The following is a 21,374-nucleotide window of genomic DNA, read 5'->3' as shown; positions in this document are numbered from 1 at the left end:
CATCTGCGATCTTATTTCCACAACAACTCCCTGAGGCTGTTGCATGAATCATTGACTAGTGAGCGAGCCAAACTATCTGCCCAGCACCCACGTTTCACCTTAGGTTTACTCCTCATCATACCTGTCATCACTGATGTGAAATACACTTGGTACATTTTTTGGGGGAATTTACATGCTACAGTGGTGTTCATGAATTTAGAAGTTACAAATGCTTTGGAACCTATCCCTTGAGAACGTCAGGCACCCACTAGATGATGAGATGTCTGAGTGTGTGTATAACTCTTATGCTGTGCTGCACTGATAAAGGAACACTGTTGGCGTAGTATGTGTGGCCTTGACACCGGGGAAGGCTTGGAACATCCACACCAGACAGACCTATGGGGCATGTTTCAGGTGGTCTCTGCCCACCCAACCTCTTTGTTTAGCTTTTTTGAGCTAACAAAATACTCACTTGACACACCTCAAAAAATCTCCATCACCCACAACCCATCAATGAGGATCCCAAGATATGGGAGAAAGTTCTCAGTACTGGGACTTTACTTCAATTGAGGGATCAGAGTGACAAAGCGACACAATTGCTCCATACTCTAGACTGCACTCCTATTATATGTGTGGCAGACCCTCCTGGTGGAATTCTACAGCTATCACTACCCTCTTCCCTTGTTGGCAAAACCCTGACCAGGTCTCGGTATTCACTCTCCCAGGTGCTCAGGGGAGCTGGCCCCTCTGCAGCCACAGGCAATGAATGTGGCTTAGTCTAAGCCAGTCATGGTCACTTCATTCCCTGTGTCCATATTCGCTTAGGCACAGGCATGGGATGCAACTCTAGCTTCTGAGGAGAAAGGAGAGGTCCTTTGGGCATTTGGGGGAAGGATTTCCTCCCAGATGAAAAGGATATGTGAGAAGAAGTTGCCCCTCCTGTTCTTGGTCACAGTTCTATGAAGATACGCTGTTGGAGGCTAAGGCGGCCATCTTGCAACCATGAGATAAACTGAAGACAAAAGCCAGTGAACCAAGCAGCAGAGTAGAAAACCCTTGATTAAATGAAATTAAACAATCTCCTCCCAGCTACCTTTGTGCTACTTGTTATATGAGATTACAAAACCTTTGTTGCTGAAGCCATTGATGCAGGAGGATCACTCAGGGAGCTTGTTGTAACACAGAGACTCTGACTCAGTGGAGCTGGAGTGAGGCCCATGAATTTGCATTTCCAACAAACTCCCAGATGATACTGATGCTGATGCTGGTCCAGGCACCACACTTTGAGTCGCCATGGCTTAAACTAATTTTAGTTGCATGTTCTATTTCTTGCAACCCAAAGCATCCTAGCTGATAAGTGTTTTTGGCGGGTATGTGACAATGAATAAGTTTGCTTCATACTTACAAAACTCTGATGCAATATTAGTTCATTTTCTCCTCACAACAGGCCTGGAAGTAGCTTATATTACAGAAGAGGAAACTGCAACTTAGAAAATTACATTTGCCAGAACCCTTTTGTTTGCAAGCGACAGAAGCCTGGCTCCAAAGCAGTTTAAGCACAAAAGGGACGTTGTTGACTTAGGTATCTAGGAAGAATAGGGGCAAACCCTGGCACAGCTGAATCCAGTGACTCGAATTATGTTGCCAGAACTTTGTTCATTTTGTTCTTCCTGACTACTGACCACTAGCAACGCAAGGCACCCACCCCATCACACAGGATGAGGACTCCAGAGAAGAGGATGTCTCTCATCCAGTGTCCACTTGAGAAACCCCCTGAACCACATGAGGAGGGGAAGAATGGAAACTGTGAGAACCGTTAGGAAGAGACCACAATAACCAGATATGAGACCACATGGCTCACGCCAGGGTGGGAGGTGTGGAGGTTGTGAAAAACAGTTAGATGTGTTTAAATTTGGATACATTTGTAAGATTTTCACTTAAACATATTTGAAAGTCAGAAAAGAATAACTATCAGAATTCTTGTTTCAGGGCTTGATCCTAAATGTGATCCCTATGTTTGTAGCTTTTGTTTGACCCTACAGCTAATTAAGTGGGTGATTTGGGCTTGGTCCAACTGTGGGTATTTAAAGGAAGGGTTTCTCATAGATGGCAGAACTTGGGAATACTTGATAAATGCTAGGGGTTCACGGAAGTTTGATTTTGGTCTGAGTGTTTGTCTATGTATGTGATTGGATTTGGCCTTGACCATTGGGAAGCCAAATAGCCAAATGCCTACCTCATTGTCATATTTGGCATCTCTGAGCTGACATAAGGATTTCTTTTATGCTTCTACTCCAGGAAAAGGCTGAAGTTTGTGTGCATACAATGAAAACTGAGAAGAACTAGAAATTCAGGTGTCATTTTGTTCTCTTGAAAGCCAATTACATTGGTCCATTGCCACAATTCTAAGGCCAAAATTTAAGGGCAAATTTTTCTCAAAGGACAATGGAAAGCAGTAAATACACACAAAAATATGGGAAATAAAAAATGCAAGAAAGAGCCACAAGCTTAAGGACACTTTTGCAAATAATAAGGAAGTATCTTCTTTCTTCCTTTCCAATCTGTACACCTTTTATTTCTTTTTCTTGTCATACTGCACTAGCTAGAACTTCTGATACAAGGTTGAATAGGAGTGGTGAGAGAAGACCTCTTTGCCTTGTTTCCAGTCTTAGGGGGAACTGTTCAGTTTCTCAACCTTAAGTATGATGCTAGATGTAAGTTTTTTTGCATATTCCTCTTATTACATTAAGGAAGCTCCCTTCTATTCCTAGATTTTTGAGAGTTTTCATTATGATATAATTCTTATTTGTTCTGTTAAAAATTACACTGTTTGATTTATGAATATTGAATCAGGTTTGCATTCCTGATTCCTGAAATCCTCCTTGGTTGTAATATATAATCTTTTTGTATATTGCTGGGTTTGATTTGCTAATATTTTGTTAAGGATTTTTGCATCTATATTCAGGAGAGATAATTGGTCCACAGTTTTAATTTCTTGTAATATCTTTATCTGGCTTTGGTATTAGAGGAATGCTGCCCTGTTACAATGAGTAGGGAAGTGTTCTCTCTTCTATTTTCTAAAGAAATTTTAGAGAATTGGTATTATTTATTCCTTAAATGCTTGGAAGAATTCACCAGTGAATGTCTAGTGCTTTCTTTATAAGGGCTGTAATTATCAGTTCAAATTTTTATTTAGTGTTTATAAGGCTATTGAGATTATCTATTGCTCCTATGTGAGTTTTAATAGTTTCTGTCTTTCAAGGAATTGGTCCATTTTATCTAAGTTATCAAATCTGTAAGGGAGTATATTCTTCAAGTGCTCAAAGCTTTAGTTTGTGAGATTGCTTCTGTGAAATTTCATCAGTATCATAAACCAAATTCTCAAGTTGATAAAGGTAAGGAGGTGACAAGTCTTTATCTTAATTGCTACTATCATTGTGAGGAAAGCCTGATGATATGTTGAAACATCACCACCAGCCACATGTATCCTGGCAGAGCAGGCCTAAGTATCTTCCTGTATCAACAGTGGAATGTGAGCATCTATCTAGTTTAACAAATGTGCAGGATAGCGATTTAGGAGGAAAACACCAGTTGGCGATGCTGATATATAGCTCCTACACTATAATTTCAAGCTTTAAAGTTTACTACTGAATTGTTTTAATGAAAAAAGTTGTAAAATTAATGATTTTGGATAAAATATCAGATTTACTTTTCATTGCTTAACTTATTCCATGATTGTAATATTCAGCTTTCACCTTGACTTTAACTAAAGACTGATATTACCATTTGACAACTTAGAATTGGCCAAATGCACATTCAGTTCCCCTCTTGAATGCATACACTTGAACAAACACACACTGGTACATTAAAGCATAAGTGTACACACACATACACACACACACACACACACACACACACACACTTGCTATCCCAATGTCTCCAAGCCTCATCAGGCTGTAATTGTGATCACATTGACAATAATCCCTTGGCTTGTAAGTAGTTCTTTTGTTTGCATTCCAGGCCTTTCTTGTCCCAAAGTGCATATTAGCTGAGTCAGAATGGATCTCAAATATCAGCTTCCAAACTATTTTCAGATCCTCAGTGCTCCCTCTGGACCTTAAGTCTTGAATCTGATTTATTTTGCCAAAATCCCACTTCTCATTTGAATTGTCTGGCATGGATTCCCCAGCACTTTTGGTGGCTGTATAAATTCAACCATCTCTCGGTTCGTAGAAAGACAGGACAATCACAACTGGAGGTGGCCTGCAAAGTCTGGGACTCATTTCACAGCTATATTTTTCAGGCCTCAGGATTAGCTTTCCTGCATATGACTAACCAATAAATTGACAGTGGCTTAAACAAGACAGATGTTTATCTCTTTCTTGTGTAAACAGAGTCTGGAGGTGGCCTGCTCAGAGTAGAATGATGATTCCACTGCTGCTATGGCCTAGGCTCCTTCTATCTTTTCTCTTCCCCACCCTGATATACCCTCAGGGTCACCACCTGATCCAAGAAGGCTGTTGGAGCTCCAATATCTGACATCTGAATTGTAGGCCAGAACAAGGGACAATGGAGAAGCAAAAGGGTACACTCTTTCTCTTGCAGTGAGCCTTCCTGAAGGTTCTGCACAAGACTTCTGTTTGTTACTGTTATAGAGATGCTTGTTGTCCGCTAACACTAACTTGCTCAGAAATAGAACATCCCATCTTTAGCCGGGTTCATAACTGTGTGGAATGAAGACTGTCTCTTGTAGTTCAGATATTTAGCCACTGGAAAGGAGAAGAATATCATGTCCAACTTCTAGAAAGTGTTCTTATAGAAAGGGGAGCATGTCCTTCTTCCTCTCTCCCTCCCCTGCTGGCTGGAGTGCAGAAATGATTTATAGAGCTCAGAAGACATTTTGGACCATTGAGGGGGAAGCCATATACCAAGGATGTGAAGTAGAGAAGGAGCCTAGGTCCTTGATAATCATGGGGTGGCTATACCAGACCTGGTTTGCTTCCACACAGACTGTTTTGTGAGAGACACACAAACTTCTATCTTGATTTAGTCTTTGTTATTTTGACTATTGTTTTAGCAGCTGAACAAATATCGTAATTAATATACAGATGGCTACCAACTCCTGGACGGTGCATCTAAACTGGAAGTTTGGGGGTTGGAATTAGAAGGAGTCGTGCTTTCTCCGGGGCACTTAACAGAAGCTCCAGGGAGACTTTGCTAACTTTACATACCTTTCTACTCCAGCCCCTTGCCCTCATACAACACCTCCCCACCCCACCCAACCCTGTTGGAAATAATTATAGGAACAATGTTACTGATGGTCACGTATTAGATATGATAACAATATAGAGGCAGGAAAGAAGGTGAGGCCAGTTAACCTAGAAGGCTGATGGTCCTATGGGCAGAATCAGGAGGGCAAGAGAGGGATGTAGATGTGGCCTGAGCTGATGGCATTAGCCTTGGACCTGCTGACGGACCCATGTGGTGATGCCCAGCAGCCAGTCAGAGCAGCCATCTTGGAAGCCTTTGAGACAAGTTCTTCTTGAAGGCTTGAGAGAAAGCTGGTGGATCTAGGGAGGAGAGCAGACACAGAAGGGAACTCATCCTAGGGGTACATCTGGAGTTGAAGGGCAGAGAGGAAGTAGAGAAAACACAACCAATAGAAGAGACAAAGCAGCAGCAGGTGGGGAAAGGGCAAACCAGGGCAGTGCAGGCCCACGAGGTCCAGGGAGGGAAGGAGAAGTACGGGGAGAAGCACCTAGAGTTCAAAGTCAAGTGGGACCAACAACAGCAGAGCAGGCCAGCAGGTCTGGGGTTTAGAAGCCTTTGGTGCCCGCAGAGGCTGTTGCTCAGGAGGGGGGTCTTACAAGGGGAACAGATGGTAGTTTCATTAAGTGGAAGTCAAAATAAATGCTAAAAAAACTAAGAGGCAGCTATGAAAATAACTTTGATGGATCAGGTCATTTGCTAGTAAAACAAAGTTTATAACCAGCCCTTGCATTTGCATGATGCTCCATGCCTTCCAGGCAGGACAGGCTACATAATTCACAGGGCCCAGTGCAAAATCAAAATGTGGATCGCTTGTTCAAAGATTGTTAAAAACTTCAAAATACTGACAGCAGAGCATTAAAACTAGTGTGGGATGCTGCTGTGCGACTGCACAGTTTGCACGCCCAGAAAGCTGGCCTGCCTCCAAGCACTTTCCTTCTACTCTTTAATTTCAGAGAGGAATTTTCGAGATGGTCTGACCATCCAAGTCGTTTGGTGTGGATAGCTTTTTTGGCTGCTCAGTATCAGAACACTCCTGCTATTTGGGGGATGGAGGGGTTCACCATCGTATCAACCCAGGAAGCAAGCACGTGATCCAGGCTCAGCCAATCAGATGCTCCCTCCCAGGATTTTGAGTCTGGAGGGAGTGACATAAGATGCAGGATCCTTAGAGACACTTCCCTGTGGTGGTGGCACAACTGAGACGCTGGGGCATAAGTGAGAGTCCAAAAGGAGCAGCAGTGAGTGTCCAGTGGGAACCAGGGGCAGTCCCATCCCACCTTTCTTTGAGACCTGCTCTTGCATTCTCCACCACTGAGCCCTCCTTTGTGTTGTCCATTCTCCAACTGTAAGTTCAGGGGGTCCCCAAGACCATGCTCAGCTTCAGTAATTCACTAGAAGGACTCGCAGAACCCAGAAAGCTGTCATGCTCACATTTACGGTTTACTACAGTGAAAGCTCCCAGATTAAAATCAGCAACCAGAAGGGGAGCATAATGAAGGGTCCAGGAGAGGTCCAGGCGTGAGCTTTCTGTTGGCATCTCCCAGTGGAGTCATGGACAGTACTTTCTTGTCCCAACAACCATGTGTGACAATACACTCTGAGCTCCGGGTATTGCCAATGAAGGGCCCTCACCCAAGCCTTAGCATCCGGAGCTTTTATGGGGGTTGGTCATGTAGACACAGCTGCCTGCCTGCATGGCTGACTTTTGCCTCCAGCCCTACAGAGGCTGAGACAATACTGTGTGGCCCAGGGCCCCACCATAGATCACATTGTTAGCATAGACTATCTAGCAAAGCCCAAGAGTCCCCATGTAACAAAGACACTCCTAAAAGGGAGAACATTCCAAGGACTTAGAGGTTACCTCCCAGGAGCCAGAGGCAAAGGCCACACCTTTCTTTGGGCAAGGTTAATCCTTTACTGCACGCCAAGCCTCCTGAAGCTTTCCCATCCATTTCTCCAGGTGCCTCCAGCTGTTTCTTAGGAAGCCCTTCCCAAGTGTCTGGCTGTCTGGATCTTCTCGATGCCTTCTAAGATAGACACAGCAGATACTATGATTTCTATTTCCGCAATGAGTCAGCTGAGGCCCAGAGAGATATAGGAACTTCCCCAAAGTCACACAGGTTGTTCTAGTGTTCCCATGTCCTGGGACCTAGCCCAATGTCTTTTTGGTTCCATCCAGCTGCCAGGGGCAGTCATCACTCCAACGGGCAGCAGCTGCCCAGGAAGAATCAGTCATTGGAAAGGTCAGAAGACTGAGGTCAGCTGAACTTCAGCTCAAATATTTGGGGATCTGAATTCTTTTAAAACCCATGTAAGCCTACTGAAATTAACCAAGGCTTGGCACCCGACAGTATTCTCAGAATACAGAGGCAGAGTTTGTGGGTAAATTTCTGTAGACCTTTACAAGTTTCCAAAAACAACCTCCCTTGTGTGTGTTGGGGAAGCGAGCCAGACTTCCTAGGAAACATGGCAATACCAGGGCCATCCCTGCATCCACTCAATGGAAAATAAGCCTTTAGCACTGAGGTGACTTCCCTAAGCCACTTGTCCCCCACCCTGACCTAGAGGAAAGTCTTCTGCAAAGCACAAGATTTGTCTCCTAGCCAAGGGACAATTCACCCCCAGCCCTATCGCCAGCTGCTCCCATCTGCCTTGGGGAGCCCTGGAAGAGAAACAATCACTATGGCAACCACAAGGCCCTGAGGGTGGGCAGAAGCAGACACACAGCAGCTGCTATGACTGGGCACGCAGCCTGTGCCCTGCTCTGGAGGGAGTCCTGGGGGCCCTCTGCCAGCTGAGGCCTCAGATCTGGGGCATGCAGGGTTGCCTAGAGAGAGCTGCTTGGAGAGAGTCTTCTTGATCTCTGCAGTGCTCCTGTTGGATCACGGACACTCCAGAGACCTTGGAGATCATCTCTTCCAACTTAGGGAGACTGAAGCCAGGAGAGAGAACTGATGCTCAGCAGCAGAGCTGGGACTTAAACTCCATGGTCCTGACACCTCCTCCTCCTTCAGGAGTGACCGCTTGCTGCAAGGGGCTCTCCAGGATCTCCCAGAAAGGGGCTGAATACTGCTGCAGTGAACGGTGCATTCACTCAGCAAACATTTATTGAATGTCTGCTGCGTTCGCTCCCCAGGGCTACCATAACAAATCGCCACAAACTTGGTGACTTAAAACAACAGAAGTTGATTCTTGTACAGTTCTGGAAGCAAGAAGTCCAAAATGAAGATGTCGACAGAGCTGTGCTCCCTTCAAAGGCTCTAGAGGAGAATCTTTCCTTACTTCTTCCGGCTCCCGGTGGCTCACGGCATTCCTTGGCTTGTGGCTGCATCACTCCAAACTCTGCCTCCGTCTTCATGTGGCCTTCTTTTCTGTGTCTCCTCTCCTTCTCATCTCTTGTAAGGACACTTGCCGTTGTTATTAGGGCCCACTTTAATCCAGGGTGATCTCATCCCAAGATCCTTAACTTAACTATATCTGCAAAGACCTTTTCCCCAAATAAGTTCACACACACAGCTTCTAGTGGACATATCGTTTGGGGGCCACCATTCAACCCACTACACCTACCATGTGCCAGACTGTGCTCTAAACTCCGGATGCAGCAGGGAGCATGGTAGATAGGGCCCAGCTTGGAAGTTCATATTCCAGTGGGGGAGAGGTAAACAAACAAACTGTAATTTAATATACCTTCAGGTAGGGACACCTGCTCTGAAGAACACTTAGAAAGGGCAAAGGGGCAGAGACCGTCTGGGTGGGGGTGTTCTCTTAAAGACAAGGAATTAGAAAAGACCTCTTGGAGGATGCAATTGAATGAGAGGGGGTCATGGTCGCTCACATCACTCACACAGGCACAGATTTCCATCTATCCAAGTTCGGGGGTCTGGGAGGCAACAGCATAGCTCCTTGGAAAGAGTAGAAACTGGGTAGCTTGTCTTTTATAAAGCATGCTTTGAAGGAGTACAGTGTTTTGGCTGCAAAGGTAGCATGAAGGAAAATGGTAGAACATTGGAACCTCAGTGGCTGGAATGCAGACTTTCGAGGCCACCGTCACTGAGTCCTCACTGTGAACCCATCACTGTGTCCATCTTCCAGGATGCTAAATGAGACTTGTCTTGTCTGGTCAGATGTCCTGAGTCCCCCAAACCAAAGACAATGGGTTCCCACACATTCTGAAAGGAGGTGATAAACACTTTCCCACAGGAATGCGCAAATCTGTAAAAACCTGTGAGCCTGGCTCACTGCCCCCTCCTCAATGAGAGAAGATGAGAAATTCAGAGGAGACTGATCAAGGCTAGCCATTAAGGCAAATTCACAGATGTGGAGAATGTTATGGTGTTTCTCCTCCTCTTCTGAGGAGAAAGAGAAAAAGGAGAACTCTCCATCCAAATGAGGGGAGGGGGCAGAGGAGAAACCCTAGAGAGGAGAGGGGCGTAAGCAGGCCAGTCTGGCATCTGACTCGGCGCTGGATGCCTCCCCAGCTGCTGAAGGGCCGGCAGGGTCACTGCAAGACCAGAGCAGAGTGAGGTGATAACGCTGCCTAAGGGCTTGGCCTCCTGAACTTTGGAGGCCACGGCAAGTGGCGCACCCTTTCCTGGAGCCATCCCAGATGCACAGTGAGGAGTGACGACAGCAAGGGAAGCAGCCTGTCCTCCAGAGGCTCATCAGGCCAAGGGCGGGTGAGTTTTCTTGTGAGCCAGGGGAAGCCAAGGAAGGAAACAGACCAGAGCCACCCTTGGAAAAACTCTGCCCAAGAGGGCTGATTGCTGGGCAAGGGGATCCCCAGGGTGAACTCCTAGGGAAGGAGACAAAGAGGTGAGGAGACGCTGTGGGAGGTCAGACAGAGATTGCATCTCCCAAGCTGGGAGGCCCCACGTGGTGGCAAAGTGCGAGTGAAGTGAGTGGGATACGTCTCAAGAACACACAAAAGCACCCTATGAAACAGAGAAGAAAGACGGCTGTGATGGGTGAATTGTGTCCCCCACAAAATATGCTGAAGTCCTAGCCCCCAGTACCTGTGAATGCGACCTTATTTGAGAATGGGGTCATGGCTAATGTAATTAGTTAAGGTGAGGTCATAGTGAAGTAGGGTGGACCCTCAATCCACTATGACTGGTGTCCTTATGAGAAGAGAGAAATTTGGACGCAGACACAGAGAGGAGAAGGCCATGTGAAGACAGAGGCAGAGACTGAAGTGATGCTGCCACAGATCAAGAACGCCTGGAGCCAACAGAAGCTGGAAGAAGCAAGGAAGGATTCTCCCCTAGAGACTTGAGAGAGAGTGTGGCTCTACCAAAACCTTGATTTTGGATTTCTAGCTTCCAGACCTGTGAAAGAATAAATTTCTGTTGATTTAAGCCATCAAGTTTGTGGTACATTGTTATGGCAGCCCCAGGAAATTAACAGAAGGACCCACCTTTGGGCATCACTACATAGCAATGGGTAGATATTCCAACAGGAGCCCAACAGGACTGTCTTGTTGTCACATCTTCTCCCCCTGTGTCTACCCTACTCCTCCAACTCCAGAGGAACCAGACACAGCAAAGCATATGAGGGAGAGAGGAGGAAAAATGTGAGCTGAAGGACATGCCATGCCTCCACTCCCGCTGCTGTCCTGCCTGAGCTGGGGGAAGGGCCACTGCTTTGAATGGGATGTGAGATGAAAAAAATGGAAAACAAAGTTTTGGCTTAGATAGGACTGGAACATTTTTTACTACCTGAAAATGACCAGAACAAGCTATGGGATCCACCCATGATGTGGGAAGTCGCCTCAAGGAGCCAAGACTGGAAAAGAATCCACAGGAAACATACAGGTAGAAATATTCAAACTTACCTTTAAGCCTTAGCGGGAGCCAGAGTGCCTCTCTGAAGACGTGGGAGGCAGCAGGAAGTTATCCCGGATTCCCCACCATCCCTTGGGCTTTTCCATAAACAGAAAGAACATTCATCTCGGCTTCACGGAAGTCTTGGATTCCTCCTCTCCAGGGCCTGAAACCCAACCTGGAGCCCTGGTCACTGCAGGGAAATGATCCAGCCTCCAAGGAATTTTAGAACACTTGTTCAGGCAACAACTTAACTCGGAGGCAGGCCAACAAAGGTCACATAATGGCCAGGGCACATTCTGTGGTTGGGGAAATGCTTTCAGAGAGAGGAAAACCTTTGGGTCTTTGGCAGATTGTGATACAACTGCCAGTGTCAATAGAGCGGGGCTTCCTGCTTGAAGGCTTGAGTGCTCTGGCAGACCTTGTGGGTTTTTGTTCCCGCCCAGCTGTGCAGTTTGGGGTAAGTGGCTTCACTATCAGGGTTAACTGCAGGAAACAAAAACCCTCCAGTGGTTTCTGACAAAAAGAGAATTAGTACAGGAAATTCGGTGCTTACAAAGTTATATGAAGCAGGGGACTCTAGACTAGGTCTCCAGAAGTGTTTAAAGAGTAGCTGGGATTTGTTTTAATCAGGTATGGTAAGACATGCACACATGCAAATGACTGTCATGAAGCAAGAAGTGTGTTATCCTCACAGATCCCTAGAAACAGGAGGCACAGCGCACTGTGCAAAGCCACATGGGGAAGAGCCAGGGTAAGTCAGGAGGCAGCGGGAACAATGGGGATCATGGGCAAGAGCATTTATCAGGGTTTTCACAGGAAGCAATTTACTGCAGGGTAGGCAGGCATGGGATTGGCTACTGTGAATAATTTCAGTGGGCTCTTGGCCGAGAGGCTGTCCCTAGGTGTCTGGTACCTGGCCCTGGGTGATTAGGGCAGGCGGATAGTGACCAGAGGGTGAGAGCCTAGAGAGGAGGTAGGTGGGGGTGTGGGCTCTGGATTGGTTGGTTTGCATGAGAAAGACACATTTAGAGGCCAGCCATTTGCCCTCTCTAGGGATGAGCTGGCTCTGGGAGGGGCGGTCCCTCCAGGGCCAACAAGGCCAAAGGATGTCAAAACTTCAAAAATACAGAATAAAAAGACTTGAATAATATAAGAGCAATTTCCTCATTACTGGGAACTGACCAATTGGGTGAGGAACAGTGTCTGCAACATTTTGGAAGGCAAGGAAACAGGAGGCCACAAGGAAGCTACTAAGTGTAGTAGGGTGGAGATAGCGTGAATAAACTTTGAGCAGAGCTAAAGACGTTAAGTCCTCAGCTCATAGTGACTGCTACCATTCTGACTGCTGTTTTGAATTCTATAACTTGTACCACACAGACAATGATCATATCATTAGGTTTACACCTAAAAAGGAAAAGAAGTCCCTGTCATTTGATGATCCAACAATACAATGCTTCCAGGAGCCCAGTTCCGATCACACAAACACGTGGCAACACTGGACGCACCGAGTTAAACCGTGGCGTATTTGGGATAAGGGGCTAGTTCTGAGCCTCACCTTTTCATGAGGGCTCGGGTCTTGCTGAGGGGGATGGTACCTAGAAGGGAACTAGCAAAGCTCCAGCGCTGTCTCCAGCATCTTCCTGTAATATCCCAAGAGCTCTTCCATACGAGTAGTGTCTTTTGCTGCCCACCAGGTAAGGAGCAGAGTGAGGCAAGGCCCCCACCAGGGTGACAAGGAGGCAAACCCCAGTGCAGCCAGAGAGGGCCACCCCCGAGGGCATTGCCTGGAGTTGGGACACAAAACGAGGGGAGCTTTGGAGGGGCCGGGGCCTCAGAGGACAGCAGGGGAGCCATATGCTCATACAGGCCCACTTTGGCTCCTTCAACCCTGCTTACGCCACCCAATGTCCCTTACAGAAGCTGTGTTTCTAAGTGCTTTCACTTGTGGCAACCTCACCCAGAGGGGCTTTTGACTTTTATGGTTTGTTTCAATAACACGTCCCTCACAATTACACAAGTGATACACATTCATTGTGAAACAGAGAAATGCACACTTTGTAGAAGCAAGTCACCACACCCACGAGGATGACTATAATAAAAAGGACAGACAGTGACAGGCGGTGGTGAAGATGTGGGGAGATCAGACCCTCACACACGGCCAGCGTTTGGTGCTGCTACTTTGCAAAGTGGCTCCTCGAAAGGTCACACGTGGAGTTATCCTATGACCCAGCAATTCCACTCCTAGGGATATACCCAAGAGAGAAGAAAACGTCTGTCCACGCTAAGAGCTGGTACACGAATGCTCATAGCAGCATTATTCATAATAGCCAAAAAATGGTAGCAACCCAAATATTCATCAACTGATGAAGAGAGAAAGAAAATGTGGTCTATCCAACAATGAGCATTATTCAGCAATGAAGAGGAACGAAGTACTGATGCATGCCACAACATGGATGAACCTTGAAAATACCGTGCCAAGTGAAGAAGTCACAAAAGACCACATGCTGTACAATGCCATCTACAGACAGAAAGTAGATTAGTGGTTGCCTAAGGCTGGTGTGGATGGCATGGGGAGAGACTATTCATTGGTACAGGGTTTCTTTGGGGCTTACAAACACGTTCTCAAGTTGATTGTGGTAATGGTTGAATATACTAGAAATCATTGAATGGTACACTTTAAATGGGTGAATTGTATAATATGTGAATTATATCTCCATAAATCTGTTATTTAAAAAAATCATGAAAGTGAGGCCAGCCCCATGGCTGAGTGGTTAAGTTCGCCTGCTCTGCTGCAGCGGCCCAGGGTTTCACCGGTTCGAATCCTGGGCGTGGGCATGGCACCACTCATCGGGCCATGCTGAGGCGGCATCCCATATGCCACAATTAGAAGGACCCACAACTAAGAATATACAACTATGTACCGGGGGGCTTTGGAGAGAAAAAGGAAAAAATAAAATCTTTTAAAAAATCATGAAAGATTACGTCCACACAACAACCAGCACACTGATGTTTATCGCACGCAGCTTTATTCACAATTGCCAAAGCATGGAAGTAACTAAGATGTCCTTCAGTAGGTGAATGGATAAACTGTGCTGCATCCAGACAATGGACTATTATTCAGCACCCAAAAGAAATGAGCTATCAAGTCATGAAAAGACATGGAGGAAACATAAATGCATATTACTAAGTGAGAGAAGCTAACCTGCAAAGGCTACATACTGTATAATTCCAACTATATAACACTCTGGAAAAGGCAAGACTACGAAGACAGTAAAAAAGTCAGTGGTTGCCAGAGCTTGTGGGGAGAGAGGGAAGAACAGACTGAGCACAGAGGATGCCTAGGGCATGTAAACTGTTCTGTATGACACTGTAATGGTGGGTACATGCCATTATATATTTGTTCAAACCCATAGAATAGACACCACCAAGAGTGAACCCTCATGTGAGCTATGGCCTTTGGGTGATAACAATGTGTCAGTGCAGGATCATCGATTATAACGAATGTACCACTCTGCAGGGGATGTTGATAGTGGGGGAGGCTGTGGGCACGTGGGGGAAAGGGGCATATGGGAACTCTCTGTACTTTCTGCTCAATTTGCTGTGAACATAAATCTGGTCTTTAAAAAAAAAGGCTTATTTTGAAAAAGTCACATAAAGGAAAAAAAATCACATAAAATCTGATCACGCACACATGATCACTCAACAGTTTGAGCCACGTGCTTGGAGTCTTTGTAAAGACTTTCTTTTTATATAAATAGTTTCATGTTATATTGTTTTAGCCTGTTTTTCTTCACTTAGCAATATGTTATAAACATTTTTCTATGTCAATAAAGATTTTATTACATTTTAAAATATCTGCATGGAAATCCATTTTGTAGATGAGCTATAATTTATTTAAACATGCCACATTTAGACATCATCTTAATTTGTGTTAGCATAAAGAACACTATGATAAACATCACGTGCTCTTAGAATAAATTCTTAATGACAATAAAATAGTGAGTATTTGTTGAGTGCTTAGTAAGGGCCGGTGACTGAGTCAAGGGCTTCGCAAATGTCGCCTGGATTAATGAATGCTCAGAGAAACTTAGGAAGCAGGCACTATAATTAACCCCATTTTACAGATAAAGTAACTGAGATTTGGAGATATCAACTGACTTGCCTAAGGTTAAACAGCTAGTAGATGGCAGAGGCTGCAATCAAATTCAGGTCTATCTCATTCTAGCACTTGAGCTGTTAATCATTTCTGACCCTAAACAGACTGAATTAGTTTCCGTATCTTTTCATTGTTTTGGTACCTTCTGTTAAATTGTTCTCCAGAAAATTCACACTAACTTCTAGTCCCCACCAAAAACGCAGGCAGGTGCTCACGTCCCCAATCTAACGCTGGTTCTTTGTAGTAATCTTCGTGCTATTTCGATGAGCAAAAAATGGTCTCTTATTATTGTTTCGCTTTGTAATTTTTAAGTGACTTGAGAGTTGTGTGTTTTTATGTTTATTGGCTGTCTGCATTTATTTTCTCAAGAATCAGTTATGCGTACACTTTTCTACTCTTCCATTGGTTATCTTTTTTCTTATTGGTTTGTTTAGCAATATCCTAGCTGTCACATAATTTTCAAATATTTTTCACACTTCACGCTTTTTTATTGTAACTTGACAATTTCCTTTGTTTATTGACTTAGTTTTAGACTTTAAAAGTGTCCCCTTACCAACTCCTCTAGGCACAAGTACAGTAGCAATAAAGTTACACAACCAGCAAGCTGACAACAGTCAGCCGGAGAGCCAGCTCCTGAAATGGCTTAAAACCAGTCTCTGCTCCTTCTCTCCAACTAAATCCAGAGTAAATATTCACTTTCTTTCCTCTCTGTCATGAAAGGTCAGAACACACATTAGACATAGAAGGCTGATATCAAGTGTGCAATTGGGAGCTGAAACTTGGTCTACAATACAGCAAAAATCATAGCAAAGTCCTCTTATGTATTTGCTAATTGATTAAACATTTTTTATTAAGATATATTCATGTACCATAAAATTCACCATATAGAAGTGTAAAACTCAGTGGTTTTTATTATATTCCTGAGATTGTACAACCATCATCATCATCTAATTTCAGAACATTTTCATCACCCCAAAAAGAAACTCCACACCCATTAAGCAGTCACTCCCCCTTTCCCCTCCCTCCAGCTCTGGGAACCACCGATCTACTTTCAGTCTCTATGGATTTGCCCATCGGGGACATTTCACAGAAATGGAATCCTGCATTCTGAGGTCTTTGTGTCTGACTTGTTTCACTCAGCATAATATTTGTAACGTTCATCCACGTTGCGGCTTGTGTCAGTGCTTCATCCCTTCCTGGGGCTGAGTAATATTCCAGGGTGTGGGATTCTGTTTACCCATTTAAAGTTGATGGACACTGATTGTTTCCACTTTTTGGCTATTATGAAGAATGCTGCTATGACCATTCCTGTAGGTTTTTAATGCAGACATATGTTTCCAGGCATATACATCCAGGACTGCTGCATCATATGGCAGCTATGTGTAATGTTTTGGGGAACTGCCAAATTGTCTTCCACTGCTGTCTTCATTGCGCCATTTTTCATTCCCACCAGCAATGTGTGAGGGTTCCAATTTCTCCATGTCCCTGCCAACACTTGTTATTTAAAAAATTTATTTATTTTTATTATGGCCGTGCTACTGGAAGAGACTTTTATACTGGGTGAACTTTGAGTCGGTTTAAATAAAGACGAGCTTTTTGAGTGGGTCTTGCAGGGAACCACCAGACAGGTTAAATATTGACAATTCTTTGGGAATGGTTTTGACAGAATTCCAGCTCCATTCTGCTCCATCCAGTCCTGGAATGTGCATTTCTTTTTTTAGTGAGAAAGAGTGTCCCTGAGCTAACATCTGTTGCCAATCTTATTTTTGCTTGAAGAAGATTGTCCCTGAGCTAACATCCATGCAAATCTTCCTCCAGTTTTTCGTGTGGGACGCCTGCCACAGCACGGCTTGATGAGCAGTGTGCAGGTCTGTGCTGGGGCTCCAAACCCACTACCCTGGGCCGCCAAAGCAGAGCAGGTGGACTCTGTTATTTTTTAAGGCTCCCACTGAGCTGGAGAGTGGGCGATGGGACTAGAGCAAGTTAAAAACTAGAAATTATGTGTTTATGTGAAATTTTCTGATTTTTAAAACACCTTTGATGGTTCCAACTGAAAACACTTGTGGGTCAAAATCAACTGTGGGTCCCAGTTAGGAATCTTGGCCATAGAGAGGTGGCCTGGCAAGGTAGAATGGTTTTCAATTGTTTTAAAGCAGGAGAAACTTTGTCAAACAACATTTTATTTGGAACCAAGGATGCTATGTAAAATATTTCACAAGACAAAGACGTAGGCATCGGCCCATCAGAATAGACTCAGGCCTTAGCTGTGCCAAGGGCTGACCTTTGAATGGCTGGACTGTGGGGAGGTGGCTGGGTGACCAGGAGAGGGGTCCTCCAGGAGCCACTGCGGAGGAGAGCTGCCGTGCTCAAGCTGTTGGAAGTGGAGCTGCTCCTTTTAAGTGGTAACGGGAAAGCAGAACCTGCCCGCTGAACTCCGCTGTCCCTGGACCCTCTGTGCTCCACCCCCTGCACCCTGGCTCCCTGTGACCCTGCTCCCTGCACCCTGGACACCTTGCCCCTCTCCAGCTCCTGTGCCTGTACCCCCTGCACCCTCACTCCAGCCCTCCCTACGTCCTCCAGCAGCCCTTAAATTACCTCGGGGAAACCCAGAGCTCTCGGAGGAGTTTAAAACTTCCTGCTAGAGTATGAAGTACGCAGCCAGCGCCATCATTTGATCTTTTGGGGTCTACCTTCTACCCCTTGGTGGGGCGGGAAGGGGAGACAAGGAGCCCAGCCTCCCGGTTCCTCCAGCCCTTGGGGGCTCAGCTCCCCTGCAGGGGTGGGAGGGGGCTCCCTGGGTCTCTCCCTCCCCTCCCCCCACACAAGCACTCGGGCAGAGGCCCCCTTCCCGAGGGTCTGCAGCGTGCTCATCCCAGCTGCTCCTTCCAGAGCATCTGGGCCTTTGTTCCCGGAACCCCACAGTTGGAGTGCGTCTGGAGGCAGGGTGTTGCCCTGGACCCCCGTCTTTCCCCAGTCTCTCTTCTCATGGAGTCCTCTTCAAGGGCTCCCACCCCTCCTCAGGAGGAACTGCGTATGTTTGTAGTCCAGCTCTGCAGGACTCCCAGGTCCCATCGTGGGTTCTTCTGCGTCCCCACTGGAGAGACATGGCTGAATCTACACTCGTCACTGGCAGAGAGCGCCATGGGCATCGCGAGCGCTGGTCTGTCTTGGAAACAACCGCTGCCGGCCTCCCATAAGGAAAGCACATTCTCTCTGTTACGTGTCTTGGACCCTGATCCTTGAGAAATGAAAGCTCTGGCACTATCGAGATTTTTACCGAGGAGGCTCTGACTCCTGCCTGAGCCTGGTTTGCACTGCAAGTCCCGTCCGCTGGCACCAGGCTCCTAACTGTCTTCATGATTGGCACCAGCTCCGCGGGATTGTTTTCTCTCATCTGGGATGGGGATGATGAGGCCACTCTCCAGTTGGCCTCACAGGTGTGATCTTTGGTGCCAGCAAACCGGGTTCGATTCTCATCTCCACCACGTGCTGTGTGATCTTAGGGGTTCACTTGACCTCCCTGGACCACAGGCCCCTCAACTATAAACCTGAGGTAAGACTGTCCTCCTTGCTGTGAGGATTAAGACTGTGTGGCAAGTACCAGCCCTCTCGCTGACATCAAGCAGGCCATCAACAGAAGTGGGCTCCTTCCTCTGCACCCCTCGGCTCTCTGTACTGAACCAACTGTCCGCTCTGTGGACAGGACCATGATCCAAGAGGCAAACATGGCCCCAGTGTTGCAGAAAGGCTGTAGATGGAGTGGAACAGCGTTGCAGTTCCCAGCTGGGTCTGAAGCCAGACTGCCCAGGTTTGAATCCTGCCTCTGCCACTATCTGTGCTCGTTTGAACTTGCTGCTTCTCCCTACGTCTGAGAGTCTTATCTACAAAAGGGAGTAGACTGTAACAGTACCTTGCTCACAAATCATGTGCAGGGGCCAGCCTGGTGGTATAGTGGTTAAGTTCACACACTCTGCTTCAGTAGCCTGGGGTTTGCAGGTTTGGATTCCCAGCATGGACCTACACACTGCTCATCAAGCCATGCTGTGGTGGCATCCCACATACACACACACACACACAAAAAAAATAGAGGAAGATTGGCACAGCTGTTAGCTCAGGGCCAATCTTCCTCACCAAAAAAAAAAGTATGTGCAGAATGAATGACCTCAGACACTGCAGTATTTTAGCTTTAGCAGAGTCCAGATGTGGTAAGAAGCACCCCACAAGCACAAGCTAGGTTTTTGTTATACCTCACGGGGTTGCCCCAGACATCTAACAAGGTAATGGTATGCAGGCTCTTGGTGAGCTGTAAAATGGCTATTTAAAAATAAAAGCTTCTTGTCATTTGATCAAAACAGCAGATTGGGAAAATGGCCAACTCTAGGATGAAACCCAGGGATTGGGGGGCTGCCTTGTTGAGTCTCGGCTGAGGTTGCGAACACACAGAAGACTCTGACTCCCAGTTAGTATACCACTTCTGCCCCGAGGTACAGCCACAGCTTTTCAAACCGGGTCAGTGGCTTTCTGGGGGGATTGTCTTGTGGCCTAATTAAATAGTTGGAAATACAAGGACTTTTGCAAAGTGGAGGAAAGACTACATCAATATCAGCGATCTAGTTAAAATGATGGAGCTAATTAAGGCCATTTGCATTAGGAAATCATAGGAATTTCATTGGCGTGGCAGTGGGTGCTCTCCTCGGGGGGTGTGGGGGCACAAACCCAGAGGCGCGGGTCAGAGCCCTGCACTTAGCTGAGTCTCGTGGCCATCACTAGTCAGATGTGTCGCCTTGGGCAAGTCGTCTACCTTCCCAGGTCTTGTTGTCCTACTCTGAAAAATGAGTATAATTCAACCTATTTCATCTATTAAGTAAGATAAAGTATTAGATCCTACAAAAATGCAAGGTTTTATTCTCATCATATCGTGGTCATTTCTCAGCTCAGAGGAGACCAACTTTAGCAGAGAATGGAGATTTTGTTTCGTTGTTCATTAATTCTTTATCGACCACTGTTTTCCAACAAGGACTCAAGGTAGCACGGAGAAACTCGCATAGTACAGCGTCATTCCGATAAATACCACAGTGAGTTTCAGGAGGCTGTTTTTTACCGGCAATGCTGTGCAGTAAAAGTGATTTTTGGGGATTCTTTTCCCCACTTGGTTTGTTGAATGAATGAATGAGTGAATGGAAGATAACGAGTTGAGATTCCCTTTTAAGTAATATCCCTTTGTACAGGGAGCACATATTTTTGCAGCGTCCATGACGACCTGTTAATCTCCACCTTAAAGCATAGTCCAGTCACAAGGCATCATGGGAATGGGATTCCTTTTCTGTCCATCATCACTGACCATCAACATTACGACAAAGAAGGTGACACTCCAAACTGACAGGAGCAGGACTTTCGTTAACATAAGTATCAGGATGTGACATGATCTAAGACTTGGTGACGCTCTCCTCCAATGGAATGGAAAGAACCCCTGGTGAAAACAAGGATGCTTTATTTCTGAACACAAAGGAGACTGAGCAAAGCCCTCCTTTGCAGGGGGATTTTGCATCCAGTCTAGACAGAATGGGGATCATTTCACACCCAGTTGCTGTGTCCTCAGCCTATTAGGACAACAAAGATGGAGAGAAGTGAGAGGACGCCGAGGGCTGTGTCCGGAGGCTGGGTCCCACTCCTCAGATGCTCTTCACACTGTGGCTCAAGATGACGTGGGACATGTCGAAAGTGACTCACGTTCTGCATGACACAGTTGTCCAAAGCCATTTGGGGAAACATCTAGATGATAAGCTTAAAAAGAACCTTGCGGGAGCATTTGTGGTGACTGTGTACTTGCAAAGACATTAGGAACATTTATCCTACATGAGGAAAAGAATGCCAAGGAAACCTGAGCAACCCTGGGGAAACGGCGCTGGGCTTGGCCAGTCGCCCTGAGGTGGGTCAGCCTCTTGTTAGAGAAATGAACTCTGGGAAGAAAGGCCGCTGGGGATCTGAGAACTCCTGCCCAGGATAACTCTCTCTGTTATGGACTGAATGTTTGTGTCTCCTCAACCTCAATTCGTATGTTGAAATCCTAACCGCCAATGTGATGGTATTAGGAGGTGGCGCCTTTGGGGTGATTAAGTTATGAGGGTCGAGCCGTCGTGAATGGG

At 46.0% G+C, this 21,374-nt stretch overlaps 1 protein-coding gene across 2 annotated transcripts in view; it reads right to left on the bottom strand.

The window, feature by feature from the left end:
- Positions 1 to 11,161, bottom strand: part of PROM1 (prominin 1) — a 147,719-nt gene extending 136,558 nt beyond the window's left edge. For both annotated transcript variants that reach the window (XM_046657482.1, XM_046657481.1), the window contains exon 1: positions 11,081 to 11,161. The gene's annotated coding sequence lies outside the window, so the exon portion shown is untranslated. The remainder of the gene's footprint in view (positions 1 to 11,080) is intronic.
- Between the last annotated feature and the right edge of the window lie 10,213 nt (positions 11,162 to 21,374).

Source organism: Equus quagga, chromosome 3 (assembly GCF_021613505.1).
Source record: "Equus quagga isolate Etosha38 chromosome 3, UCLA_HA_Equagga_1.0, whole genome shotgun sequence".
In the NCBI taxonomy this organism is placed as follows: domain Eukaryota; kingdom Metazoa; phylum Chordata; class Mammalia; order Perissodactyla; family Equidae; genus Equus; species Equus quagga.
Note: the sequence above shows the minus strand (reverse complement) of the source record. Positions and strands in the feature narration are given on the sequence as shown.